Raw genomic sequence first — 25,662 nt, 5'->3', positions numbered from 1 at the left:
CAATGACAAGTAATATTTCACCTTTGCAACAATTACATGATATCAGTATTTTTATTATTTTCAACCTAACAACTATGAAAACTGAATGTTAGAAAAATTAAGATCTGGAATAGATGGTACCAGTATCAATGGATTAAAAGTGAAGTGACCTATATTATAATCTAGGCTCTACCACTAATTATCTCTAGACCTTTATTTGGTGTCAAAGATATCATTTAACCAATGTGGCTCGATTGGTTACTGTTACAGTAAGATTAAACCAAACGTTCCAAACTCACATTCTTGTAGGAGGTGAACAGACACATGCATAAATGAAGCAGGTCAAGGGGGGGTTTCTTCAGACTACAGCAGTACACGTTCTGTCTAAAAGTGTTCCTCAATGTTCAGCTCAAGTCAATTATTATACCATGTTGCCAGTTCCTCAATATTTTTCAAAAGGAACATGAACTCTGGACTTTTACATAAATATAAAATCACCTAATTTGTAATTTAATGCAAATATTTAAAAACACTGGGCAGACCAAACATGTCAGGTCAAATTCAGCCCATTTTGTACTTCTAAACTCGTATCCAGAGAGCCTTCCTTACTGGAACCTGGATGCAAACCATTGAATTAGGCACATGCAAAGGGAAGAACAGCATGAATAAATGAAAATTTGTACGTAAGTAGCTATGGAAGGATGATACTTTTTGTCCTTTAAATGTAAGCACATTTACATATTTTGATATTAGAAATAAGCTAACCCAATTGCAGTATTTGGGATCAGACCTTGTTTTCTCTTCTCAATTAAATGGAATGCAGAACTTTATCTGCCACCCCAGAGATTTAAAATGTAATCTGTTTATATAACTCACAGATTCACACCTCCCAATCTAGAGGCAACAGTTGGGCTTAAAATATGTTCTGGTTTAAAATAAAGATTATATTTCAGTCCCTCTTGTACTAAAGAATAGGTGACAATTACAATAAAAAAAAAGATATTTTTTTAAAGTCTTCTTTAAGAGGAGTCAACATGGTGGAGAAGTAGGGGGACCCAAAGTTCCCTTATCCCTCAAACACAGCAGTACTGAGGCCAGGAGACTTAGAATTTCAGGAATCTCGGCTACAGAGTGACAGAAACATCTCAAGGGGCCCTTGGTGACAAATTGGTAGGCCATAGGTGCGTGATTATGAATTGGGAGAGATAAAACACATGGTGCAGGCAGAGAGGAGAGGGATCCCCTTCTGTGGATAGACAAAAGGAAGAGAAAGAGAGGGTGTGGAAGTGTAGGATTGTATTTGAACAAGAGAAAACCCCCAGACTGGGTAACGGGACAAAAGGAGAAAGAACCAATTTCTAACACAATCCGGAGTTGCAGGACTTTCTCTGGACTGGGAGCAGACACACTGTACACTCTCCTGATGGGGAGGAGGAGCCAGCCCCAGGCTGGGTAGCTAGCTCAGAGGGCAGTCAGAGAGAGCAGTCATCTCCCTTGAGTGCTGTGGTAAGAAGGTATATAGCAGCTCCACGGACAAAAGATCCTGCAGACACCCACCAGCCCTCTGTCTGCTGGCTGGGCAAAATGGCACTACACTGGAACTGGGGCATTGGAGCAGGATCCTTTAAATTCAGGGCCAGTGTGAATCCCAGCCAAGTGCCTGGGAGGAACAGGAAGCTGTGGAACGGGACAAACGGGACACACAGGCCGCTCGTGCAGGTGCCGCACTGTGGGAGTAGCCTGAACACAGTGGTTTGGGTCATCTGGTCTGGGGAGGAGAGACTGGGGTGTCAATATTTTTCTCCCCATCACCAAAAAGTTGGGGCTTCAGAGAACAGAAAACAGGCCCACTGTGGAGGCTGGACCCGCCTATACCAAACCATGCCCCTCTTTGCTTGGTAGCTGAGTATCTACCAGAGCAAGATTGACAATGACAGAACCAGATGGCCCCTCCTGCAGACCAGTAGAGTCACCAGTTCCAAGGCACCTTCAGATATTGGTCTAGCAGTTTTGCATTTTCTGATTTGATTCTTGGTCAACTCTTATTTTATATATAACATATATGTAATATTTTTTTCCTTCCCTTTCTTCCTCTTCTTTCTTCCCTTCTCTATTCTGGTTGTTGGTTTGGTTAACCAAACATTTTTAATCTATTCTTTTTATACTTCCTCTATATCTCCTTCTTATTTATTTTCCTCTCTCTCTCTCTCTCTCTGAAGAGAGAGACTCCAAAACACATCCTGAAGGGCCAGACCCTGGACAGTGTATGACACCTTTTTAATATAGTAGTGCTCGCTGGTGCAGGACATGTAATAAGCTATTAAAACACATAAGGGACAGAAAGCTAGCCAAAATGATGAAAACGAAGAATTCTCCTCAAAAGAAATTCCAGGAAGAAATGACAGCTAGAGAATTGCTCAAAACAGATATAAACAATATATCTGATCAAGAAAGAATAATTGTCATAAGATTAATAGCTGGGCTTGAAAAAAAGCTTAGAAGACAGCAGAGAATCTATTGCTACAGAGATCAAGGAACTAAGAAATAGTCACGATGAATTAAGAAAATGTTGTGCAAAATAAACTAGAGGTGGTGACAGCAAGGATGGAGGAAGCACAGAAGAGAATAAGTGAAATAGAAGACAAAATTATGGAAAATGACGAAGCCGAGAAAAAGAGAGATAAGAAAATACTAGACAATAAGGGGAGAATTAGAGAACTAAGTGATTCAATGAAATTTAATAATATCCATATCATAGGAGTTCCACAAGAAGAGAGAGAGAAAGGGGCAGAAGGTTTACATGAACAAGTTATAGCTGACAATTTTTCTAATCTGGGTAAGGAAGCAGACATCCAAATCCAGAAGGCACAGAGAACTCCCTTCAGACTCAACAAGAATAGGTCTTTGCCATGGCATTATCATAGTGAAACCGGCAAAATACAAAGATAGAGAATTCTGAAAGCAAATAGGGACAAATAGGCTTTAATCTACAAGAGTAGACACATAAAGGTAGTAGCAAACCTGTCTAGTGAAACTTGGCAGGCCAGAAGGCAGTGGCAGGAAATATTCAAAGTGCTGAATAGAAAAAATACGCAGCCAAGAATCCTTTATCCAGCAAGGCTGTCATTCAGAATAGAAGGAGAGATAAAGTCTTTCCAAGACAAACAAAAACTGAAGGAGTTCATGACTACTAAGTCCACTCTATGAATGGAACGTCGCAAAGACTACAAAGGACCAGAGACATTACCACAAGCATGAAACCTACAGGTAACAATGACACTAAATCCATATCTTTTGATAATAACTCTAAGTGTAAATGGACTAAATGCCCCAATCAAAAGACATAGGGTATCAGAATAGATAAACAAATAAGATCCATCTATATGCTGTCTACAAGAGACTCATTTTAGACTTGAAGAGAGGGGATAGAGAACCATCTATCACACTACTAGAAGTCAAAAGAAAGCTGGAGTAGCCATACTTATATCAGACAAACTAAATTTTAAACTAAAGACTGTAACAAGAGATGAAGAAGGGCATCATATCATAATTATGGGGTCTATCTATCAAGAAGAGCTAACAATTATAAATGTTTACGCCCCCAACATGAAGGCACCCAAATATATAAATCAGTTAATCACAAACATAAGCAATCTTATTGATAAGAATACAGTAATTGCAGGGGACTTTAATATACACTAACAACAATGAACAGATCATCTAGGCAGAAAATTAATAAAGAAATAATGGCTTTGAATTATACACTGAACCAGATGGACTTGGCAGATATATTCAGAACACATCCAAAAGCAGCAGAATACACATTCTCCTCGAGTGCACATGGAACATTTCTCCAAGATAGATCACATACTGGGTCACAAAACAGCCTCAATAAACATAAAAGAACTGAGATCATACCATGCATATTTTCAGACCACAATGCTACGAAACTTGAAATCAACCATAAGAAAAAATTTGTAAAGTCTCCAAATGCAGGGAGGTAAAGAACATTCTACTAAAGAATGAATGGGTCAGGCAGGCAATTAAGGAAGAAATTTAAAAATACATGGAAGCAAATGTAAATGAAAACACAACAGTCCAAAGCCTTTGGGATGCAGCAAAGGCAGTCATAAGAGGAAAATACACTGCAATCCAGGCGTATCTCAAGAAAAAAGAAAAATCCTAAATATAAAACCTAAACATACAACTAAAGGAACTAGAAGCAGAAGAGCAAAGAAACCCCAAAGCCAGCAGAAAAAGAGAAGTAGTAAAGATCAGAGCAGAAATAAACAAGATAGAGTCCAAAAAAATGGTAAAACATATCGATGAATCTAAGAGCTAGTTTTTTGAGAAAATAAACAAAATTGATAAACCCCTGGCCAAACTTCTCAAAAAGAAAACAGAGAGAACCCAAATAGATAAAATCACGAATGAAAGATCACAACCAACACCACAGAAATACAATTATTAGAGAACACTATGAAAAATTATATGCCAACAAACTGGACAACCTGGAAGAAATGGACAAATTCCTAGACACCCAAACACTACCAAACTCAAACGGAAAGAAATAGAAAATTTGAACAGACCCATAATCAGCAAAGGTAATGAATCAGTTATCAAAAATCTCCCAATAAATAAGTCCTGGGCCAGATGGCTTCCCAGGGAAATTCTACCAGACATTTAAAGCAGAGTTAATACCTATCCTTCTCAAGCTGTTCCAAAATACAGAGGTGGAAGGAAAGCTTCTGGACTCATTCTATGAAGCCAGCATTACCTTGATTCCCAACAGACAGAGACCCCACTAAACGGAGAGTTACAGGCCATATCCCTGATGAACACGGACGCAAAAATTCTCAATAAGATACTAGCAAATCGAATTCAACAGTACATTAAAAGAATATTCACCATGATCAAGTGGGATTCATTCCTGGGCTGCAGGGCTGGTTCAATATTCACTAATCAATCAATATGACACATCACATTAATAAAAGAAAAGAACTATATGATAGTGTCAACAGATGCAGAAAAAGCATTTGACAAAATACAGCATCCTTTCCTAGTAAAAACCCTCAAGAAAGTTGGGATAGAAGGAACATACCTTAACATCATAAAAGCCATGTATGAAAAGCCCACAGCTAACATCATCCTTAATGGGGAAAAACTAAGAGCTTTCCCTCTGAGATGAGGAACACGACAGGGATGTCCACTCTCACCACTGTTGTTTAACACACTATTGTAAGTCCTACCTTCAACAGACAACAAAATGAAATCAAAGGCATCCAAATTGGCAAAGAAGTAGTCAAACTTCTTTGACACACTCCACATGGAAACATCACACTCTACATGGAAAGCCCGAAAGATTCCACCAAAAAGGCAGTTAGTAATGATATATGAATTCAGCAAAGTTGCAGAATACAAAATCAATGCACAGAAACCGGTTGCATTTCTATACATCAATAATAAAGCAATGGAAAGAAAGATTAAGAAATTGATCCCATTTACAATTGCACCAAGAACCATAAAATACCTAGGAATAAACTTACCCAAAGATGTAAAAGATCTGGATGCTGAAAACTATAGAAAACTTATGAAGGAAATTGAAGAAGACACAAAGAAATGGAAAACCATTCCATGCTCATGGATTGGAAGAACAAATGTTGTTAACATGTCAATACTACCCAAAGCAATGTACACCTTCAGTGAAATCCCAATCAAACAATTCTAGCATTCTTCTCAAAGCTAGAACAAACAATCCTAAAGTTTGTATGGAACCACAAAAGACCCTGAATAGCCAAAGTAATGTTGAAAAAGAAAACCAAAGCAGGAGGCATCACAATCCTAGACCTTACCCTCTACTACAAAAGCTGTAATCATCAAGACAGTATGGTATTGGCACAAAAACAGACACATAGACCAATGGAATAGAATAGAGAACCTACAATTGGACTCACACATGGACAGTGAACTAATCTTTGACAAAACAATAAAGAGTATCCAATGGAAAAGAGACAGTCTCTTTAGCAAATGGTACTGGGAGAACTAGACAGCAACATGCAGAACAATGAACCTGGACCACTTTCTTACACCATACACAAAAAAACCTCAAAATGGATGAAAGACCTAAATATGAAACAGGAAGCCATTAAAACCCTAGAGAAGAAAGCAGGCAACAACCTCTTTGACTTCAGCCGCAACAACTTCTTACTTGACACCTCTCCGAAGGCAATGGAAATAAAAGCAAAAATGAACTACTGGGACTTCAACAAGATAAAAACCTTCTGTACCACAAAGGAAACAATCAACAAAACTAAAAGGCAACTGATGGAATGGGAAAAGATATTTGCAAATGGCATATAAGATAAAGGTTAGTATCCAAAATCTATAAAGAACTTATCAAACATCCTAAAAACAAATAATCCAGTGAAGAAATGGGCAGAAGACATGAATAGATACTTTTCCAACGAAGACATTGAGATGGCCAACAGACACATGAAAAGATGCTCAATGTCACTCATCATCGAGGAAATACAAATCAAAACAACACTGAGATACCACCTCACACCTGCCAGAGTGGCTAAAATTAACAACTCAGGAAACAGATGCTGGCAAGAATGTGAAGAAATGGGAACCCTCTTGCACTATTGGTGGGAATGCAAACTGGTGCGGCTGTTCTGGAACACAGTGTGGAGGTTCCTCAAAAACTTAAAAATAGAATTACTCTATGACCTAGCAATAGCACTACTAGGAATTTATCCAAAGGATACAGGAGTGTTGATTCACAGGGGAATATGTACCCAGTGTTTATAGCAGTGCTTTCAACAACAGCCAAATTATGGAAAGAGCCCAAATGTCCATCAGCTGATGAATGGATAAAGAAGATGTGGCTTATATACAATGGAATACTATTTGGCAATGACAAAGCAGGAAATCATGCCATTTGCAACAACGTGGGTAGAACTGGAGGATATTATGCTAAGTGGAAAAAGTCAGAGAAAGACAGATATCACATATTTTCACTCATATGTGGAATCTGAGCAACTTAACAGAAGACCATGGGGGAAGAGAAGGGGGAAAATAGTGTCAAACAGAGAGGGAGGCAAACCATAAGAGACTCTTACATACAGAGAACAAACTGAGGGTTGACGACGGGGGGGTGGAGAGGGGAAGAGGGGAAAATGGGTGATGGGTATCTGAGGAGGGCACTTGTTGGGGTGAGCACTGGGTGTTGTATGTAAGCGATGTCATGGGAATCTACTCCCAAAGCCAAGAGCACACTGTATACATTGTATGTTAGCTAACTTGACAATAAATTATATTTTATAAATAAATAAATAAATAAATAAATGAATAAGGATTATCTGAATGAAATTATGAGTTAACTATATAAGGTAGTAATACTGGCAACATAAAACCATTTTAATTTGCCTTCTTCACTGGTTGCCTTGGTATTATAATATCAACATTTTAATATGTATTTCAATAAGATTATAAATGCTCAAAAGGTTTAATATTTATGCTTCTAACATAATCATTTTCAAAAAAATTTTCACAAATATGTTAGAATTTTTACTTACATTGCAAAGAACTGATCAGAAGCAGATTTAATTATTTTGGAGGAATAAAACATATGAGTTTGTTTATTGAAATAAAACTGTTTAGTTGAGGAATTTGAGGAAAGAGTATCTATGACATTGAGACATTGGGGAAGCAGACTAAATAAGGAAGAGGGGAGTCAAGGAGTTGGATGACCCAAAAGCAAGTTGGAGTTTAATCAGGTAGAGTAGTGCTACCTCCTTATGTTGATGATGTTATACCAAGAAAAGTAATGTGTGGGGCACCTGGGTGGCTCAGTTGGTTGAGGTACCGACTTTGGCTCAGGTCATGATCTCATGGTTTGTGAGTTTGAGCCCCGCATCGGGCTCTATGCTGACAGCTCTGAGCCTGGAGCCTGCTTGGGATTCTGTGTCTCCCTCTGTCTCTGCCCCTCCCCCACTCATGCTCTGTCTCTGTCTCAGAAATAAATATTTAAAAAAAAATTTTTTTTTAAAGAAAAGCAATGTGTAGACAGGAACTGGAGGAAGAGCAACGTAAGTTCCAGCTAGTGGAGCTACATTGTATTAAGGGTTTGGGGGGATTTGACACAAACAAAGGCAACAAAAGCAAAAATAAACCAGTGGGACTATATCAAACTAAAAACTTCCGCACAGTGAAGGCAACCACCAACAAAATGAAAAGGCAAGCTACCAAACAGGAGAAAATATTTGCAAATTAATTTCCTGATAAGGGGCTAATATAAAATACATATATAGAACTCATACAGCTCTAATTTAAAAACCACCAAGAAACCAGTCTAATTTAAAAATGGGCAGAGGACTTGAATAGACATTTTTCCAAAAAAGACATAAGGGTGGTAACAGACACATTTCACTAATTAGTGAAATGCAAATCAAAACCACAATAAGCTGTCACTTCACACCTGTTGGAATGGCTATTACTGAAAAAACAAGACATAACAAGTGTTGCCAAGGAGGTGGAGTAAAGAAAATCCTTTTGCACTGCTGGTGGGAATGTAAACTGGTGCAGCAACTGTAGAAAAGAGTATGATGTGTTCTCAAAAACTTAAAACTAGAATTACTATATGATCTAGCAATTCTACTTCTAGATATTCATCCAAAAAAAAAAAAATGAAAACACTAACTCGTAAAGATATCTGCACTCCCATGTTCACTGCATTGTTTACGATAGCCAAGACATGGAAGCAACTTCAGTGTCCACAGATGAGTAACTGCATAAGGAAAATGTTGTACATGTACGTATACAAGGGGATGTTATTCAGCCGTAAAAACGAATGAAATCTTGCCATTTGCAATGACATGAATGGACCTTGAGGACATTATGCTAAGTGAAATAAATCAGAGAAAACAACTATACAACCTTACTTATATGTGGAATCTAAAGCAAGCAAGCCAACAAACAAACAGAAAGAATTCACAAAGAATGGCCAGAGGTGGAGAGAAGAGATAAATAAAATGGGCAAAGAAGGTCAAAGAGTATAAACTTCTACTTACAAGATGAATAAATTCTGAAGAACAATATAAAGAATGTTGATCACAGCTAACAATACTGTATTGTATATTTGGAAGTTGCTAAGAGAGCAGATTTAAAAGTCCTCAGTACACACAAAAAATTATAACCATGTGAGGTGATGGATGGGTCAGCTAACCTTACGATGGTAGTCATTTCACAATATACACATGTATCAGATCATTATATTGTATGCTTTAAACGAATGTAATGTTATATGTCAATTATATCTCAATAAAACTTGGGAAAAAGCTTTGAAATTAAAAAAGTAAGATACTGTCTTCTCAGTTTTGTACAGTGCAATAAATAAATAGCTAAAAACATTGGGCTCAAAATTAGTTCCACTTAAGTCTGAATCCCAACCCTATCACACACTAGGTGTGTATACATCCCCAAGTTATTTACCTTTCATCTCTTATTACACACCTTACAGACAAAATAGTAAATACAGAACTTTGAACAATACCTGGATCTTTAAAAGCAACACAAAATGGCAGCTGCTATTTTTACCGCATCCTTTCCTACTTAGTATTATACAAGTATTTTTCTGTAAGATATTTTTTCATAAATGTCACTCACAAAATATATACCATAAATTTTATGTAATGACATATGGTAGTGAACATCCAGATATCTGTAACATAGTTGCTAATGAGGCAAAACCTCATTGAATAGAACCTAATCACCCAAACTGGAATTACTTAACATAAACATGGGAAAATGTTCCAGAACACTGCTAAACTCAGCCAAATTAAGTTTATCTAATAGCTACAAGAGCAGGGACTTGCTATTTTCTAGTAACATCTGAAAACTTCACCAAGTTAAGAATATAGCCATTTCCATTGAATTATGTAAGAATAACATATATATGGCAATTATGGCAATACCTACTGCTCTCTCCAGTATCGCTATGTGACTAGTATTACTGATATTAATAGGTAATGACACAACATTCCATGAATTATGTTTCCTACTGTGTAACTTAAGAGAATGTTGCCACCTATACATTGGAGAAGTTTCCCTTCAAAATGAATAATCTAGGGCGCCTGGGTGGCTCAGTCAGTTGAGCGTCCAACTTCAGCTCAGGTCATCATCTCACAGTTCATGGGTTTGAGCCCCCCAACAGGTACTGTGCTGACAGCTCAGAGCCTGGAAACTGCTTCGGATTCTGTGTGTGTCTCTGCCCTCCCCTGGTCACACTCTATCTCTCTTTCTCTCTCTCAAAAATAAATAAAACATTTTTAAAAGTTGTCAAAAACAAAAATTAAAAATAATATGAATAATGCATATTAATAATAATATGAAGTAAAATCACTTCAAACTCTAATATCTACATTTCCAAACTTCTCTAGGAAAATATATATATAGTATCAATCCATTCTCTTACCACAATTTTTTTTATAATTCCAAATGACTGGAAAAACAAAATTCATTATTTTGATATTCCAAGTCTTCAATAACTTGGTTTCAACCAATCATAATCATCCTCACATCCCACCATAAACCACTCAGCCTACTCTGTATTCTACCATGAAGCCATGTCTGTTTATGGATTAATCCATAAACACACCCTATACTCCCTTGATTCTTTCCCTTTAATCATGCCCTCTTTCTCACATTCTATCATCATGTCCTGCTCGCCGTCTGAAACTTATGTATTTTTCAAGAACCCTAAAAAACTTTTTCCTATGAAGAATTCCTAAAGTCTTTGTAGCTGAAATTAATCATTCTTTCACAAAACTTTAACAGCATTTACATTATATTTCCTTTCTGGTACACATATCAACTTTTAATTATAAACATTTAGGAATGTAATTATTCTCATAAAGAGAGTATAAGTTTGATCATTTTTAATCCTCTAAAGCTTAGAACAATTCCTGGAATACAATAAATACGTAGTACACTGATGAAATTTACTCAATGGCATGCCCTGAAATCATTATTACCAACCCTTAACAAGCAAGATTATAAAGAAAAGACTATAGTCACAAACATGCCAACAAGTAGATCAGCACAGAAAATTTCACTGCATGAAGTGCAGTCAGTTGTTTCACACAGTGCATAATTATTTGTCCAATCAAATCTTTAAAAATTATGATAACGGCATATATAAAATTAGCAGAAATGCCAAGTATCAGCACTATAATAACCACCATATTTCAAATATTAAATTAGAGAAACACTGGTACCCACCACTATCCAGGAGAAATTTTTAACACAATGATACCAAGAAACTACTTATATGAAATTAATCAATCATTTCCCAATAGTAAGCAATTTCATGTAACTCATTTTTCTAATATGAGTAAAAAGTTTTCAACATGCATGCAGTTGCACGGAAGAATAGATCCTGATAGGCTGGTAATTTTAAAAGTTAAACTGCAAAAGCAATCAATATTACATAATCATAAAAGATACACTTTGCAGACATGATTTGATTGGACATCTGTGTGAGTAATTATAATCTAGTAGAATAAAACTCCAAAATTTCTATACCACTACTGTCATTCGTTTGTACGACAATTACTGAGCAGCTGAGGATCTGGAGATAAACCTCTAACTGGGCTGACACTCCGTAGACTCAGACAACTGTGTGACCTCTACTCCGCCTCTTCTGCTATTAGTTAACACCTACTTTCTGCTAGGGCTTGTGGAGCTTCACCCCATAAATGTACAACTCTACCCTGAGCAAAGATGAACAGGGAACCCTCACAGACTTCTGCCTCTACCCCAACAGCTTTGTCCTTTTCTGCACCCTGTTCCACATATTCTAGCTGTTTGAGCTGCCCTTAATTCTGATCTCAGCCTCCTCAGCTCGGCTTACCTCCACCTCCTAGTGCCTCAATAAAAATGTTGGCCCCAGCCAGATACAAAGGATGAATATCCAGCTCATCTTAATTATATTTCTACCTGCAAGGATGTCAGGACTGTGCTATGTGCATTGACAAGTGTCAAAGAAACAGATAGTTTGCATAGTTTGCCCATTTTTATAGTTATTTACAACAGTAGGGCACATTCACTACCAGTTACTCCAAAAATGGATAAAATCAGGTTGGATGTTTTCTGAAATTAATTAATTAAGCCAGCACTTATTTCTTTTTTATTTTAGCCATTCTGACTAAAAGTGTACAAAGGTATCACATTGTGGTTTTGATTTGCATTTCCCTGATGATTAGTGATGTTAAGCATCTTTTCATGTGTCTGTTGGCTATGTGTATAGTCTTCTTTGAGAAAATGTCTATTCAGGTCCTCTTTCCATTTTTTAATTCGATTGTTTGTTTTTTGGGAGTTGCATTGAGTGAATTCTTTATATATTTTGGATATTAACCTCTTATCAGATATATCATTTGTCAATATCTTCACTCATTCATTAGGCTGCCTTTTCATTTTGTTGGTGGTTTCCTTCACGTGCAAAAGCTTTCTATTTTGATATAGTCCTAATAGTTTATTTTTGCTTTTGTTTCCCTTGCCTTAGGAAACATATCTAGAAAAATGCTGCTAAGGCCAATGTGAGAGAAACTATTGCCTATGTTCTCTTTAAGGATTTTTATGGTTTTCAGGTCTCATGTTTAGGTCTTTACACCATTTTGAGTTGATTTTCAGCCACTGTGGAAAACAGTATGGAGGGTCCTCAAATACTAAAAATAGAAATACTGTAATCCAATAATTCCACTACTAGGTATTTACCCAAAGACAGTGAAATTACTGGGATGCCTGGGTGGCTCAGATGGTTGAGCACCTGACTTCAGTTCAGGTCATGATAGCACGGTGCATCAGTTCAAGCCGCACATCAGGCTCTCTGCTGTCAGCACAGAGCCCGCTTGGCATCCTTTGCCTCTCCCCTGCGCATTCTCTCTCTCTCTCTCTCTCTCTCTCTCTCTCTCTCTCTCTCTCTCTCTCAAAAATAAACATTTAAAAAAAGAAAATGAAAACACTAATTCAGAATGATAGATGCACCACTATGTTTATTGCAGCATTATTTACAATAGCCAAGATATGGAAGCTGATGATTGCTAGAGGGGAACAGTGTGGAGGGTGGAGGGTGGAGGGTGGAGGGTGGAGGAATGGGCAAAATAACTAGAGGGACTGGAAGATACAAGTTTCCAGTTATAGAATAAATAAGTCACAGGAAAAAAAGGCACGGCATTAATAACATAGTCAATGATACTGTAATAGTGATGTGTCATGATGAATAGTAGTTACACTTGCACTGAATGTAGCATAATGTATAAACTTGTCAACTCACTATGTTGTACATCTAAAACGTATGTAACATTGTGCCACCTATAGTCAAATAAAAATTTAATTAATTAAGAAACTGTGTAATTGGATAGGTTTTAGAAGATCGTTTTGCCAATTCTCCTCCTCATCTCCATGGGGAAAAAAAATCAGTTAAAGAGTACCAATGGATCCAAAAAGGAACAAAAACAACAACAACAACAACAACAACAACAAAACCAGCATTTTCAGTTGGATGAATTTATGAGAGGTAATCGAGAGAAGCAGATTATTCCCTACTAAAATAAATAAAACTCACTTATTCCTAATGAATTTCAAAAAATCTTAAAAGTTTCGTGAGCCTGACTGAATCAGTTTTCAACCTATGTTCTCTATGAAGCATTTCTCAGTTCCTACAATCAGAATCCTTTCCCATGATCCCACTGGACTTACTGTTTTCAGATTGTATCAGGATTATAAATTCAATCAACTTCACTTTTTAGCTTTTTTGTAGGTCTTTCTCCCTTACTTGGTTATAAGTTACTTATAGGTAATTGAGAGCTTTGCATGTTCCATAATGCCTGTAATAGTGCTCCATGTATAGAAATGGCTTAACAAATGTTCTCTGAATTTTAAAGTTGTATGAGGAAATTCATCCAAATAGAATTGTTTTTCCTCTAGTCATTTCAAAGCTACTTCTATTTTTTAATGTTTATTTATTTATTTTGAGGGGAAGGGGATGGAGGGGCAGAGAGACAGAGAATGAATCCCAAGCAGGCTCCAGGCTGTCAGCACAGAGACCACTGCGGGGCTCAATCCCACCAACCATGAGATCATGACCTGAGCGGAAATCAAGAATCAGACACTTAACCGACTGAGCCACCCAAGCACCACTAAAGTTACTTTTTAAATGACTTTTCTTTATCCAGGGAAAATTCAGAATTTAGAATAAAATTATCCATTCCTCTTTATTTAATATTTTGGCATTTTAATTTTTATTTTATTACTCTTTTTTTGAGAATATGCATACCCTTTATATTAAGATCATACTTTTAAGATTACAAATATACTATCCTATTTCTTCTTTGATTCTGCGTTTCTTTATGGATTCAATTCGGTCATTAAACTTTTGTTATCTACTATTGCTAAAACCTACCACTTTCCAGTTTTTGTCTATTTAAATATCTTTATTTGACTTTGTGCCCTTTTCCTTTACTTGCTACATGTATGAAAGAGTTGGTTGCTTTGAGAAACACAACAAGCATTAAGTATGAATATGAAATCACCAATGTTCTTCGCCACAAACTGCACTTATAACCGTAAATTCTTTTTTGAGCTGAAAGTCTTGTACTAATAATTACTAATATAATTCATTCTTATAATCCTCAGTGATTTAAGTGAAAAGTCCTAGAAAACACTAAAGATATCACTCTGGCTCCTGGTTACTATCCTTTAAAAATAATGCTGAAATAGCTTATTAACTCTTATCTTTTTTTATAATCCTATCATGCTTAAGAACTCAGAATACCTGCTTTCTAAAAATAATGATTGAAATAAAATACTGAAAAATGGGTTACTAAATAGTAATTAGCTTTGGCATGTTGGCATTTTAACAATTCTGAAATGTATGTGCATTCTTCTGTCTGGAAAAAAAACCTTAACTTTCATTTTGTTTATATTGCTTCCAATGAAATAAACAATGTTTAATATATTCTCTAGAAGTTATAAAATCTTTTTGGGAAATATCATATAAGAAGTCTAAGACAACCTATTCTTATTTGAAAAAAAAATATCCTTAATTTTTTTCAGTCCATAATGCAAATATCATAATTCCCTGCTTTGGCTTGTAGGAGCAAAACTACCTCACATTATAATTAACTAAATACAACATTTTTAGTTTTTTTTAATTATGATACAACTTAAGTGACTTAATAATTTTCTTATACTTACTCCATTTGGGTTATTTACATCACTTCCAACACTTCAAAATTACATATGAAAGTATAATAAGCATGCTTATGCATATATATATCAGTATTTAGTAAATTATTCTTTGAAGGATTTCCAGAAGCAGAATTGTTACATAAAATGGTATTGGTAGCATGGGGATGAGAATGAGGAGTGACTGCCAGTAGGCATGCACGGTGATAGAAATATTCTAAACTTGGACGGCAGGGATGTCAATACAACTCTGTAAGTTGCTTAAAATAATTTACTTGTAAACTTAAAATGAGTGAATTGTACAGTATAGAAATTACATTTCAATAAAGATGTTATATTTTTTAAAATGAAAAGAGAGGGTTATGGACATTTTCCAACCAGACATTGAGAGATGGAATGAGACAGGAAAATACAACCCATACATATGGAAAATACGCAGGCAATAGAAACTGCCAGTGAGAGCACACAGATGTTAGCTTTAACAGGAAAAGGCTCCAATGTAGCCATTAAAAATATGTTCAAAGAACTAAAAGAAAATAATAATTAGAGAAGTAAATGCAGGTATTATGATAATGTCATATTAAATAGATAACATCAATTAAGACAGAAATACTATAAAAACAATCCAAATGGATATTCTGGAGTTGAAAAGTGTAACTGACCTGAAAACTTTTCTAGAGGTCAACAAAAGATTTGAACAAAGCAGAGGACAGAATTAGCAAACATGAAAATAATAAAGATTATGTAATCCAAAAACCAGAGAGAAAAATGAGTGAAGAAAATGGAGCCTCAGAGAAATATGGGAAACATGTACCAACATATGCAGAATGGGATGGCTGAAGTAGAGAAGAAAAAGAGAAAAATATTTAAAAATTTGATGGCTGAGAACTTCCCAAATTTTTGGAAAACACCAATTTACATATTCAGGCCATGAACTCAAAGAAAAATGAAAGCAAAGAAATATACAGACAGAAAAATCATAGTACAAATGCTGAAAACCAAAGACACGGAGACAATCTTAAAGCAGCATGAGAAAAATGACTCTTCACCTAAAAAGAACACCAATAAGTTCAAGAGTTGACTTCTCATCTAAAAAAATGGGAGGCCATGGGGCACCTGACAGCTCAGTTGGTTAAGCGTCTAACTTTGGCTCAGGTCATGATCTCGCAGTTCGTGAGTTTGAACCCCACATGGAGTTGTCTGCTGTCAGCACAGAACCCACATAGGATCTTCTGTCCCCTTCTCTCTCTGTACCTCATCCACTCTCTCTCAAAAATAAACACTTAAAAATAATAATAATAATACATAAATAAATGGAGGCTAGAACATGGTTTAATACAATATTCAAAGTGCTCAAAGAACATCTTTCAACCAAGAATTTATATCCAGGAAAGCCATCTGAAAACAAAATGAAATACATTCAAAAAACATAAAAACTGAGACAATTTGTTGCTATCTGACCCACCCTACAAGAAATAACAAAAGAAGTCCTTCAAACAAAAAGAAACCCAAAAACTAACTTGAATACACACACACACACACACACACACACACACACACACACACACACACACACACAGTGACAAATATAAAGATACGCAAAGTAAATCAAACATGTATACTCAAGTCACCGAAAAAGAAAACCAAAGCAAGAAAACAGAACACTAAACAGTATATGAAAAATTTCTTGAAATACAAAAAGATGCAAAACTGCATACTGGGAGTGCACACCATTCATCTGAGAAATCAACTCCAAATGACCAAGACATTTCTACCAAAATTACTAGATACAAAAGAAATCCTTTGAGCATATAGGCAAAAAGAACAAGTGCCTGATAACAGAAAGGATATCAGACTGCCATCAGACTTTGAACAAAATATTTAAAGCCAGAAGAAAATTAGCAACATATTTAATATGTTCAAAGAAAGGATAGTCATGGATTTTATAACCAGGCAAATGCCTATCAAGTGTAAAAACCCCTAACAAACTAACAATGAAACACAGTCCTCAAGAAGTATTACTCCCACGATTCCCTTCTAGAGAAATACACTAAACAATGAGCTTCAGATACCCAAAATACATCAACACAAGGAATGGGATAAAACTAAAATACGTAAGTACTTACAAGATTACAACTAAGTAAGAATTTTAAAAATTGAGAATAGTATATAATAACTATGTATACTCACAATGTAGATCGTACCATGTATTAGTCAGCTAGGGCTGCCACAACAAAGTACCAAAGTCTGGGTAGTTTAAACAATAGAAATTTATTCTCTCACAATTCTGGAGGTTAAAAGCCTAAAAATCAAAGTGTCAGCATAGTTGGTTCCTTCTGAAACTTCTCTCCTACTCTTGTAGATGACCACGTCTCCTCCTTGTATCTTCATACAGTTTTCCCTCTGTGCATGTGTGTATCTTACTGTCTTCTTACAAGGACACCATTCATATTAGATCAAGGCCCACCCTAACAGCCTCACTCAAGCTTAGTTACCTCTTTAAAGGCCCTATCTCCAAATATAGTCACAATCTGAGCTACTGGGAGTTAAGACTCCAACATATAAATTTGGGGGAAACACAGTTCAGCACATAACACATCTAAAACTATATAAAAAATGGCAATGAAAACGAAGAGAGCATATACAAAAAAAAATAACGGTTTTCAGTAATAACGTCATTAGAGTAGTATCAGTAGTGTTGTTCAGAGACTACTGTATGTGTAATTATGGACTGTCCTCTGTGCACATGACAACTAGTATTGTCAATAAAGAAGAAGGAGATGTAGATTTAATTTAGGGAAGATCAAGTTAAAACACAACAAGCCATTAATTTCACACTAGTAGAAATTAAGGATTCTTGGAATAATGGCTGATTCCAGGACTTAAGCAACAAAATGTTCAAGATGAGTCTGAAGCACTGTCATGGGAAATAGCAAGGAAGCTATCAAAGACTACAGAGTCAGGTCAAAAGACTAAAGGACCAACTAGAACTCATCACTCAAAGGTGGGACAATTTGAATTTCAAAAAGGAGAATAACTGCTATAGATTGAAACACTTCAAATACATTTAAATCCATGAGTTTACAATGAAATTTTAAAAACCTAATCAAAGATCTCCAAATAATGAGGAAATGGCATTAAGTTATCCATTTTCCCTCAATGACCCTTAGGAAGCATTATTTGACTGAGTTGGTGGAGGAAAAACTTGTTAGCATATACAAAATGTTCATTAACTGGGTAAAAACCTTGTAGGAATTTTTAAGACCAGAGAGTAAAAATTATCTGAACGTGGATAATAAAATGTCTTGCTGAAAGCATTATATTTGAGGGGTGGGGCAGAACTTTGGAAAAATAGAACACTTGTCTCACCACTCATTGAAATTCTATTATGATAAATATAGTATATCTTTAAATAATACACCTGATATTTTAAAGCAAATATAGCTAAACAAATATGATCACAAGCGGTGTATTTTCCAAAAGATTCACCTTAAAACTACTTACACATATATTCTATTACTCAAAACACTTCTTATATATATAAAATTTTTTTAAAACATTTTCAGGGGCACCTGGGTGGCTCAGTCGGTTAAGCGTCCGACTTCGGCTCAGGTCATGATCTCACACTCCAGGAGTTCAAGCCCCACCGTCAGGCTCTGTGCTGACAGCTCAGAGCCTGGAGCCTGTTTCAGATTCTGTGTCTCCCTCTCTCTCTGACCCTCCCCCATTCATGCTCTGTCTCTCTCTGTCTCAAAATAAATAAAAGTTAAAAAAATAATAAAAAAATAAAAAACATTTTCAAAATCTACAGCATTTTTAAACACCTTTATTAAGTGGTGCTTGCAGTCTGTTGACTTTTTGGAAAAAAATCAAATAGTAAACATTTATTACAAATTAAAAATGAGGTTGTTAAAAATCTCAACTTTTCCAGATATGAAACAATTAAAAAACCTTTTTAAGTGTACTGAGGAAAATCAGTCTTAAAAGAGAGAGAGAGAGAGAGAGAGAGAGAGAGAGAGAGAGAGAGAGAGAGAGAGAGAGATCTTTAGGTAAATATATCAGAAACTCCAGTCTGCAGAGATAATGCAAAGAGCTTTAGCTATCTGGTAAATGGACAAAACGCAAGCATTTGAGATCTTCAGCTCCAACCTCCTGTTATCTCTTACTGTTGAAACTTCATATTCGTTTCCCCTTGTTGGCTAACTAAACCAGATGATGGGATGACGGCAGAGATGGTAAGACTGCATTTACTCCGCCCTACCCTGCACAGCCTTGGTAGAGGACGAATTCTCCACTGGTGGGTTGGCTGCTTTGTCTCTTTGCCATCTTGTGGTTTAGGGTTTTCTGGGCTTCTGTCTGTGTTGTGGTAATTGAGGTTGCAATAGTACAGATGCGGGGGTGGCTACTGACCCTGGGTCTCACCTCCTTGATTTTCCTTATCTCCTTCACTGCCATCCTCTTTAGGTTGCCTTTGACAAGGAAGGTTCCTGTGGAATGGTCATTTATAACCCCAATGCATATTCTGTCTCACTGGTCTACCTTGCTCTCCTGAACCCTTGTTGTCAGCACCTTCCATCACTTCTCCCCACACAGGGAAGTTGGAATACTGTGTTCAACACCCATGGCGTCTCCACATGTAGTAAATAAAGTGGACACGGTGACTTGCAGGAGGGCCTGGCCTTTCGGAGCCCTCCTGGATCCCACATTCTTTTCCCCATTCTTGCTATTCTGGAGATCCTACTGGTAACTGTGTGGATAACCCCTGCAATGTGGATCGTGTCTATAATTTAGCAGGTTAGTCTGCTTCATGTTTACTGCCTTGCACTGGAACTCCACCAGGGCCTGTAACATATGCTACCTCTGCACCCATTTTTGTCCTTTCAACAATATCAAACTCAACAGCCTCTCCATCTTCCACACTGCAAAGGTGTTTCCTGGGGTTATTCTTCTTTATGGCAGTCTGGTATACAAATATATATTCCCTGCTGTCATCCCTGTTGATTAAACCATATCTGCTTCTTACATGAAACCATTTACTGTTCTCCAAATCTTCCTTGTGATGAACTTGACCCTTCAGGTACTGCCAATATGAGGCCACCCTGGCTGCCGCTTACTTCAAGGCTGGATCTCGGCCTCACTACTCAAGGTTGCAGTGACTGGGGCCAGGAGCAGCACCAGGCCCCCGGTGAGGGGGTGAGGGGGAAGGTGGACAGAACTGTTCAAGGCTTTCTGGGATCCACTCTCCAATTCCAGTACTGATCAAACTCTATAACATTTTAAATTACATTTTTGAAGGAAAACAGTCATCCTCAAGGGATGGATCTAATTTTTGGGAAAAAGAAAATCAACTTGAAGCCATGTTTGATGAATTAACAGGTGTCACAAAACCATCTTTTATTAAAAATATAGCATAGTTCTAAGTAATGAGAACTATTTTTTTGTGTCACTTAAAAACTGACCCTTTAAAAGCAATTCCAAAAGAATTGCAACTAATTTGAAAAATGTTATCATACTTTGAGTATGTTCATATCATCCAAAGATACTAAAATAAAAAATCATTTAAAGTATGACAATTTGAAAATAAAGCTTCACCATTTTGCAGAGAAAGTTTACATGCCCCTATTCATATGCACTTAAGTATATAGTACTCAGAGGTTTTTCTTTCCATAAAATTTTTACATACAAATATATTTAACATAAATAAATGTATAAAACAGTAAAAACAAATAATTAGGAAACCAGAAAAAAATCAACTACATATAAACAGCTCTTCAAAAGGAAAAAATGATGGAAACTGAGTGATGCAATATTACAAAGGAAGAGATAAAGTCTTGGTATGCAATGCACTAGAATGATACACACAGAACTAAACTATACTTTCAATCACAAATTAATGCTTCTCTTTCAATTCTGAAAAAACACTACTGTCTTCATTAAGTGAAAGATTTTTTCTCTCATTTTAACTAATTTTAAATTGTGATAATCAAGATCACCCCTGACCTCCATACTGCTAAATCCAATTGCCATTTCTCAGTCCTGAATTTACTCAACCTGTCAGCATCATCTGACAATTATTCACCTCCTCTTCCTTTAAACTGTCCAGGACACCATACCCTGCTGCTTTTTCCTTACTCTCTTGCTCTCCTCCTAATTTTCCCTTGCTGGGTCCTTCTCATCTCCATAACCTGCAAACATTGGCTTTTCCAAGGACTCATTCCTCATTCATCTTTTATCTCTGAACTCACTTCATTGATTCCTAAATCCAGTCTCATAGCTTTAAATCCTATATATACCCTACCAATGCCAAATTTCTATCTCCAATCTAGACTTCTCCCCCACAATTCAGGCATACAACATTTCTCCATTAGATGTCTAACTGGCATCTCAAACTTCCCATGTCCAAAACCAAATTCTTGACCTTACTCCCCAAAATTTAGTCTTTTCAAATCTACCCTAGCTCAGTAAATAAAAAGCCCATCAATTCAGTTGTTCAGGCTAATATACATTGGATCACCTTTGAATCTTCTCTTGTACCTTTAATCCACATTCACAGGGACAGAAAATCCTACTGGCTTTACCTCCAAAATATATGTAAAAACTGACCTCTTAGAGTATTATTTTAGGTATGCTTTATCAAAAATCCAACCAAGTTCCATTACTTCTATGGATATCAGCCTTATCTAAACTCTCTCTGAGTCACAGGGAAACACAATCACAGTGTTCTGTAATCTCTCAAATAAGATCCTAAGTGGCCTTTACACCTGCTTTCCCATGTGGCCTGAAAGCTCTTCCCCAAATATCCACCTGGCTGGCATCAACTTCACCTCCTTGAAGTCTTTAGTGAAATCTCCTTCATCACTCTATTAAAACTGTAGTCCAGAATTTTCTCTGTTTTTTACATACTTCATTTTTCCCATAGCACTTACCGCCATCAAGCACACTATGTTATTTTTATTTTGTTTTGTTTTCTGTCTGTCTCTTCCCATGATAATGTATATCCTCTTTACCTCCAATAAAGGCAAGGGGTTTTTTGTCTGTTTTGTTCACTGTCTTATCCCTAGCACCTAGAACGCTTAGAATAACAGTGCCAATAAATAATATTTAATAACAAATAATTTTTAAAAAGAATGGATGACTCAGTGAATGCTTCTTATTCATATCTCATTCACCTTGTCTTCATTAGCTTGCATTAATTTATTTTTCCTTACTACTGAGTATATGTTGAATATATGTTACCTTTCACTAAATACTGAATACTTACATGTCAAGAAAAGTGACTGAATTTGTTAATTTCATTTTGGCTACTGAATTTCAGTCAATATTCTTAAATCCCACAGACACTTTGTAAAATATGAAAAGTTTACAATTATGTCCCCTCCCAGAACCTTCCATTAGAGTTGTCATATATATTAAATGTATGTATATTATAAACCAAAAAAAGTCAGTGTAATATTTTTTGCTTTAATCGGTGGTATATGTTTTAAAGAAAATAAAAGATATTTTATTTTATCCATACATTTATCATCCATTCGTATTCTTCATTATTTCATTCTTAATGATGCAAGTTTTTTTCTTCAGTCTACAGAGTGCATCTGGTACAAACAAATTGTCTTAATTTCCATCTATTTGACTTAAAGATTATTTTCACTAGATGAAGAATTCTGGGTTGACAGGTTCTGCTTCAGCTCTACGGTTTCCCCGATTGCTGAAGGAAAGTGTGCAGTTATGTCTAGCTTTTCTCTACTTGCTTTCAATAACTTTTTTTTCCTTTTGTTTTACTATAATATGCCTACTCTGGTTCTCTTCGAATTTATTTTCCTTGGAGTTTACATAGTTCCTTTAATCTATGAATGTCCGTTGTTTTGTTTTGCTTTGTTTTTAGCCAAATTTACAAAGTTTTTTTTTTTTATAAATATTCCTTCAAATATTTTTTTTTCTGGCACTTTCTCTGCATATTAGATTTCAAAACCACCCCATGCATCTTATGGTTTTGTTCCTTCCCCCTTAATCTCTTCTTTCTTTTCTAATGGTTCTGTCAATCTACATGCAAGTTTATTTATTTCTCTCCCATATCCATTCTGCTAATAATAAACCCATACAGTGGATTTTTAATTCCAGATATATTTTTCAATTCTAAAATTTCCACTTTTTTGTGGATGATAATTCCCATTTTTCAGTTCATTACAAGCAATTTTGTTTAATTTCACTAGTTACAATAGCTCCTTAAAAGTCCTCATGTAATAATTCCATGATCCTGGGTTATTTCGGAGTTGGCATGTCCTGATTTTCCCTTCCCTGGACAATAAGTCACATTTTCCTGGCTTTTCATAGAATGAGTAATTTTGGCTTATATGATGGACATGGTGAAAATTATTCTACGGAGATTATGTTGTTTTGAAAAGTATTGATGTTTTTGTTTTGTGGGGTCATTTCTTCTATCAATACTATTACAGACTGTCACACCTCCTATGTGTGGTGCCTCAGGTCAGCTCTGTTCTTGAAGACTTATTTACAGTCTATTATCAGTTTATCATGATCATCATGGCTTCAGGAATGGGCTAGAGATTTAGGGTCAGTTTTTTTAAATATAGAATTCAGATCCTTTTCTGGCTCTCTCTTTTCTTGAGCTGGCCATTAACCTCCATGTGGTACTGACTGGCCAAGTGCTTTTCACCTTATTTTCTGGCCAAAAAAGTTTTTCTATCAGAGTAAAAAATTAGCAACTCAGCCCATGCTGGACCACTTGCTTCATGTTTTGACACCTCTCTAAATCTTGGCTCTTTAGGACCCTCACATAGTTGTTTTCTGTATTATGTGCAGAGTGTTAAGTGGTGATTGTGGGAATACCTTTGCTAGGAACTTGCCTATCCAAGCAGGTATCAGAAACCCTCCAAAGTGATCTTTAATTTTGGAGGCTGTTTTATACATTTTCTCTTATCAGTTATGCCTTGGTCATAATATAATAAACTGATAAAAACCATTATTTTCTTGGATGGAGGACAAAAGCAAAACAATATTGTAATATTTAGCAAGGGAGATGAATTCCTTGCCACAAGAGATTATATGATAGTGATAATTAGGAAATGTCCAATAACAGTTGGAAAATATCAAAACTGTTGAAATGTTGTGTAAGTTTATGTCAAAAAGTCACTGTATGTATGACTTCACAATCTTGTACACACTGAATAACCCCATCAAATGGAGCTGTATGATAAACTTAACTCACGGTAAATGTTTCTAGACTAGACAAAATTACAGTGAGAAATTCTGTTTTACAAATCCAAAACCTAATGGTTTATTTAGTTAAAAAAATTTTTTTTAATGTTTATTTGTTTTTGAAGGAGAGAGAGAGAGAGCATATGCAGGGCAGGGGCAGAGAGTGAGGGAGACACGGAATCTGAAATAGGCTCCAAGCTCTGAGCTGTAAGCACAGAGTCTGACATGGGGCTTGAATTTACCAATTGCAAGATCATGACCTGAGCCAAAGGCAGACGCTTAACCAACTGAGCCACTCAGGCTCCCCTATTTATTTATGTTTAAAGTTTCTTTATTTATTTTGGAGAGGGAGAAAGGAAGGGACAGAGAGAGAGGAGAGAGAGAATCCCAGTCAGGCTCTGCACTGTCAGTGCAGAGCCCAGTGAAGGGATCGAACTCACGAACCATGAGACCACGGTATGGCCTGAGCAAGTCATGAAGTCAGACACATAAATGACTGAGCCATCCAGGCACCCCTGAACCTAATGATTTCTTTAATTGACTAGTAATACCCTCCTTTATTAATCATTTACCTAAAATAACTAAGGGTAAAATATTCATAGACAAGCTATATTGCTCAAAACCAGACATTTCATAGAAAGAAAATTACCGAATACTCTAATGATCAAGAAGTCAAAATCACATGGGATAGGCTACATAGTATATATAGTTTGAGGGCATTATTTTGGGGGGAATTTATTTTATTTCAGGGCCCAGATGCTGACATGCTATCTACATTAAGCTCGGAATCACAGACAATATTGTCTGACCATTATACTTACAGGAAGCTCTATATAATGCACATCGATGAATATAAATACATTATTATATAACAATAATTTAAGCTTCATTTGTGATTTACACCAAATGTCAACTAATTATTATATCCTAAACACCTTAAAAACTCCACTGCAACTCTTTACCCCTTCACTCATAGGAAGTGACTTTGCCTCCTACTTTACCCAAGAAAATTGAGACTGCTATGTGAACCACTTCAGCTTTTTTCCCCTGTGATAACACAATCTGATCTTCATTTGCATTCTTTCCCCTCTCCCTTCATTCTCTGAATTTCTAGGAAAAAAATTTCATTGTCAAAAATTTTTACAGATGTTTGTCCTAATAGTGATTCTATTTTTAATATTTACAAATTGAGAAAATACATACATACCCATTGATTTACAG

The 25,662-nt window shown here is 36.1% G+C and overlaps 1 protein-coding gene and 1 pseudogene across 8 annotated transcripts in view; both read right to left on the bottom strand.

Annotated features, from left to right (window-relative positions):
* The window catches only part of NBEA (neurobeachin), a 678,339-nt gene that overhangs the window by 549,075 nt on the left and 103,602 nt on the right, over positions 1-25,662 (bottom strand). The window lies entirely within an intron of this gene.
* Positions 19,473-22,157, bottom strand: LOC102964510 (annotated as a pseudogene).

This window comes from Panthera tigris, chromosome A1 (assembly GCF_018350195.1).
Source record: "Panthera tigris isolate Pti1 chromosome A1, P.tigris_Pti1_mat1.1, whole genome shotgun sequence".
NCBI classification, from domain to species: Eukaryota; Metazoa; Chordata; class Mammalia; order Carnivora; family Felidae; genus Panthera; species Panthera tigris.
Note: the sequence above shows the minus strand (reverse complement) of the source record. Positions and strands in the feature narration are given on the sequence as shown.